Source organism: Belonocnema kinseyi, chromosome 5 (assembly GCF_010883055.1).
Source record: "Belonocnema kinseyi isolate 2016_QV_RU_SX_M_011 chromosome 5, B_treatae_v1, whole genome shotgun sequence".
In the NCBI taxonomy this organism is placed as follows: domain Eukaryota; kingdom Metazoa; phylum Arthropoda; class Insecta; order Hymenoptera; family Cynipidae; genus Belonocnema; species Belonocnema kinseyi.
The window spans coordinates 65817616-65823406 of record NC_046661.1 but is presented as its reverse complement, the minus strand read 5'-3'; the positions used below and the strand labels follow the sequence as shown (position 1 = coordinate 65823406).

General features: G+C 33.2%; 1 protein-coding gene across 9 annotated transcripts in view; it reads right to left on the bottom strand.

Annotated features, from left to right (window-relative positions):
* LOC117172966 (ribosome-releasing factor 2, mitochondrial) overlaps nucleotides 1-5791 on the bottom strand; it is a 93040-nt gene that overhangs the window by 83442 nt on the left and 3807 nt on the right. The window lies entirely within an intron of this gene.

Below are 5791 nucleotides of genomic sequence, written 5' to 3'. Positions count from 1 at the left end.
AAAACAAATAAGTCATTTGTCGTCCCTTCAAATTTCATTTTTCAAAAATTAAAGTTTTATCTTTCATAGGAAAAGTGTAGTCTTTTCCCCTTTTTACTTTCGGGGTTTATTTTATTTTTAAATTCAATTTGTTAAAATCTTTAGAGAATTTATTGTTACAATTTGTAATTAAAAATATACATAATTAAAAAGAAACAAGTCATTTGCCGTCGCTTCAAATTTCGTTTTTTAAAAATTTAAGTTTTAACTTTCCTAGAAACAGTTTAAGTCATTCGCTTTTTACTTTCGGGTTTTATTTAATTTTTAAATTCAATTTGTTCAAATTTTAAGGACATTTATTGTTACAATTTTTAATGAAAAAAAATATATATATATATAATTAAAAAGAAACAAGTCATTTGCTGTCGCTTCAAATTTCGTTTTTCAAAAATTTAAGTTTATGTTTCCTAGAAAAAGTTTAGTCTTTCACTTTTTACTTTCGGGATTTATTTTATTTTTTAATTGAATTTGTTAAAATCTTAAGGACATTTATTGTTGCAATTTGTAATTTAAAAATATATAATTAAAAAGAAATAAGTCTTTGCCCGTCGCTTCAAATTTCATTTTAAAAAAAAAATCATTTTTATCTTTCCTGGAAATAGTTTAGTCATTCGCTTTTTACTTTCGGGCCTTATTTTATTTTTAAATTCAATTTGTACAAACGAAGAGACAGTAGAGCTGCAGGTAAATATTATATATAATAATAATTTTATTTTATTATATATGACATTTGCCAGCTTGGTTGTGTATCACGTGAGGGAGCGAAGGAAAGGGTTTCTCTTATTTCCAAGTATTTGTCTGAAAAAATGAACAGAAGTACAGTAAACTTCAATAAATTGAATTTATTAATAAGTTTAGTCAACGTTTTTAATTTAGTTAAAAATAATTGTTAATAAACATTTTAATATTTCAAAACCTTAATTTTTAACTTCCCAAGAAGAATTTTAGATCCAAATAATCGCAAGAAATCACAGATTTCGAATTTAAACTTTAAAATCGCTATTATAAGAAATTCAAACAACTTGATTGGTAACTTTTTATCCCCATTGAGTACTCCATCTCACAATGAACACTCGCCGTGAAAAGCTAACACAACCGCACCCCACGCACGAGAACCATAGCGTTGACGAACAAAGCCCGGCAGGCGAAAAAAATTTCTTGGGTCAACCCTTCCATGACCTGAAAAGCGCGCAAAAAGTTTGCCGACCACTGATCTAGATGGAAGATTCCTTGCCTTGGTATAATCAGACTGTAAAAATAAGAATTTTATTTATTCTAATTCTCTTAGGAACAATAGTTTAGTCAATTATATAAGACCATTCAACAACTTTTGAACTTTTAACATTGAACATTCGTTATAATGGATCCTAGAATTTATTATCCATTAATATCAGGTAGTAGAAAGTCAAGGCCACTCGTAATACTTGCTCCTTTAATTTAGCTTCATATTGAGTTTTGAGCTGTTTATAATTAAACCGTTTCAGGAATTTAATTTACGAGTATACAATTCCAAATGCACTAAATAATTCGCTTAACAATATCAAAGTAACGAAAACTAACCATTAATTCTAAATTTAACGCCTGAAACAAAGCAGACAACGACCTAGAGGCAGTGTGATTCCGCTTAGAAAACAAGAAAAGAGAAAAAAATAGATGGACTGCAAATGCCGCCCGCTATAAAGAAACAGTATAAATGTAACAAGAATTTAATAGTCTTAGCCGCCCGCCATAATCCACTAATTTTACAGAATAATTTCTTTTAAATCTGATTAATAATAATTGTTCAAATTTCGCTCATTTCTTTCGCTCTGACTGGTAACAGACAAATCTAATTAATTGGACGTTCGTATTCTGAATTGGCAGTTTTTACGCGAATAGAACGTACTAAATCGTCCTTTCCCTTGTAGCACTTAATCATACGAACTAACAACCATCTAGAAGGCGGTAACGAATCATGTTTCACAAGAACGGTATCACCGATCACAAGATTTAGCTCTTTGTTCAACCTTTTTTAGCGTTTTTCTAAAGACTGTAAATAATCAACAGCCCATCTTCTCCAGTAAATCTCTGAAATTTTTTGTACAAAGGTCAAAGGGGCTCCAATACCCTACTGAAAGAAATCTCGTGAGTTTTCTTTAGCGAAGTAGCCTGGCCCATTTGAGTCTATAAACAGAGTCGATTTGAAACAAAATAGTCTCGAAGAGAGTTTGAGAGATTTGGGTCCTTTTCAAGATCCTTTTAGTGGTCCTTTTAAGAGTGGTGCGACGGTAATATAATGTTCCTTTTGTATTCGTCACGTAGCGGGCCGTCAGAGTTATTTGCAGTAGTTTGTCATGACTAATCCGCTCTCACTTTTTAAATTTCTCTTCCAATTATTGACACTTTTTTTTTAATTGATGAATTTTCTCATTATACTTATTTATAATTATAACTTATATAATAGTATACAATTTTCTAGTTGAATTCAAAAATGTTGTCTTTTTTGGCGTATCTCATTCCATTTATGAGAAACGTTGTATTAATTCCAATTTTAAGCATTTAAAAAAAAGTTAGATATCTGAAATCATCGAAACCCGTAGATTCCGAATTATTATGTTTTAGGCTGTTAACTATGAAATTAAAAAAAAAATCTACTTCTAAATTTTAATCCGGAAGCTTAACAAAGGACCCTTGAGTGTCGGCTACTCTACTGATATAGCCTCTCTGCTTGTTATTTATGATCGAATACGTATTTCAAATTCAGACTCTCTGCTTGTTATTTATGATCGTATTGCTATTTCAATTCCGGAAAGGACATTTTAAAGCCTTCAAAACATTTTAAAGTACTGCCTGGACCTTAAAACATATCTACCTGAGTGCCTGCGGAGAATTTCTCTGAGCTTCTTTGACCTAAAGAATTTTTAGTATATACTCAAAGATTCTTTTCGGTAGGGTATTACCAATTTTACAGGCCCGGAAATACACAGGTTTCTGTGCTTTGGTTCTGACTATACTATTCTTGCGTATTTTTTGGAGCAAAAACTACAGAGCGAAGCTCACAAGCCAGAAACCAACAAATCCCAAACCCACAGACCTGAAACCCACAAACCCCAAACTATAGCACAGACAACTGTGTATTTACGGGCCTGTAAAATTCTTGATATTTTTAATTTTCAAAATTGAATATCTTGGCGAAGAAAAAAGGTATTTGAGCAAACTCAACGGCATATGAAAGGGAAAGAATAATATTTTAAAATGTTATGTACAGTTTTTTGAGAAAAAAAGGAGCGACAATACATAACCTCAAATATATGCCAAAATCACGTTTTTTGCATTTTTAGGTTAGCATATTTTAAAATCCTGATGTAATAGAGCATTTCTGAGCCCGGATTTGGTTTCACCGACCCAAAATGACTAGTCTCTTCTATATTACAATTTTCAAGTCGGGCTGTGTAATCTAACGGCTCTAACTGCCAAGTATCAGAATTCACAGGATTAGTAAAAGCAGCTCGATGCTACTTGATGAGAGGCCTGTACAAAGAAAGTAAGATAAGAGTTCACCGTAGCTTCCAGACGAAGTGAAGGCGCTGTTTACCTATAGAGCCGGCTTACTACGAAATGAATGGTGAAAATTAGGAAAATGATATTTTTCAACAGTTCTACTATGCTTTTCTTCGTTTTTTGCAGGAAGAATAATGTTAAACATTTTTAGCATCGAATAAGGAAAAAATGACAAAATAGTGTACATAATAGAAAATGAATGCGATTAAAGAAATTAAAAATAAAGGGACATTTTTCCAAATTTAAGAGAAATTAATTGTAAAAATTTAAATATTGTTAATATTTATTTTTCTGTTAAAATAAATATTATTAACTACTTTGAACAAATTCTGTAAGGTTTTAAAAAAAGTAATGCAAGAAATTAGAAATAAAATGATCTTTGAAGAGTTTTTCATTGAAAATAATTATTAATTCCACATTAATATGTATGTTAAGTTTTTGCTGTTGTTAAAACTCAACAATAACGTATACATTATTAAGCGAAAAGAATAATATTAACAATATTTACATTTTTACAAATTAATTCATTATTTTTTTATTTCGTTACTTTATTCTTCCGCAAAAACGAAGAAAAGCATAGAAGAACTATTGAAAAATATACCTTTTGTCATTTTCACCATGCATTCCGTATTAAATCGGCCCTATAGGTCAAGTCTAATCGTACTGTTTCTGTACAGATCCCCCATTAAGCCCAGTCTAAATTACACTTTATAACCCACTGCATTTTCAAGAAGATATTTGAATAATCACGAACTTTACCTTTAAAAGTTCTAAACAGGATTTTGTAAAGAAAATCGTCTTATTAAGTACGGTTTTCATGAGGTGTCACTTTTGCCATTTCTAAAACAATACTTTTTCTGTTCTTCAATCCTTTTCTCCTTTAATGTATTTTATCCTAACACTTCAAACATTTTTTTCTAAAATAAATATTTATACCATTAATGTATTTTTACGTAAAAATTGATCGAAACTCCCGGAAGTTGTATATATTTTTCGTGTTTGCGTAGTATTGTTCTCTTAAATGAAAGTCTATTTTATTTAGAACCTTATTACCTCGCCCAAAGCTTCATTCCTTGCTAGCTTGGAGAGAAGGGTGGGGGGTAGGTCCAGACCATACCTTAAATAATTGTACACTAGTAGGCTGTAAGCTCCCCATGTGCTGTCACTTTAGTCCGTAAACAGCATTCGTAGGAGACAATCGAAATTTCAAAAAGGCACGAGGTACCCAGTCTTACCATTAACGTTGACGAAAAGTGTAAGGTGATTATGCATTGTAATTTGGCCTTAGCTTTGCTATCATTTTTTAGTTTTATATTACTTTCAGTTTTGAGTGAATTTAGAAAATTTATGTAGTTCTGATTAATTAAAGGTTATGTATACAAAGCCGGTACCGGTTGCCTAAAGTGCGCAAAGAAGATGTTAAAAAATTATTTTTCCCCAAATGTGTTTACTGCTACTGTTCGATCCTCAATATCGGCTATCCTGCTAATTTGTTTCCCAGACTAAAGCCTTGGAAAAATGTTATATCTTTTACCAGTAACAGAGGTGCCTTCTGGTCCGACAACACGTTGTTGGAAAAGGGTGAGTATTTTGATCAAAATTATTTCTGTTACAAGACACAGGGGTGCCTTCCAGTCCCCCTCCCCATGAGATGTTGAAGAAAAGTTATAAAAATTTGAATTCCATGAATTCCTTGGATTCCGTGAATTCCACCAATTCTGTGAATTCCTTAAAGGTGGAGTCTACATGCAAGCTTAAATTATTTCATTGACCAGTCATTGGGATGCCCTCCCGCCCTTAAGTGGTGTTGGAAAAGAGGTAGGAGTGCGACCTTAAATTATTTCTGTGACAAGTCACAGGGGTGCCTTCCCGCCCCAAGTGACGTTGGAAAAGGGGTAGGGGTGCAATCTAATATTATTTCTGTGACCAGTCACAGGGGTGCCTTCCCGCCCCCATGTGGCGTTGGAAAAGAAGTAGGCGTGCGACCTTACATTATTTCTGTGACTAGGAACAGGGGTGCTTCCCACCCCCACGTGGCGTTGGAAAATGGGTAGGAGTACGACCTTACATTATTTCTGTGACCAGTCACAGGGGTGCCTTCCCGCCCCCACGTAGCGTTGGAAAAGTGATAAGGGTGGGACCTTACATTATTTTTGTGACTACGCTCAGGGGTGCTTTCCCGCCCCCACGTGGCGTTGGAAAAGGGGTAGGG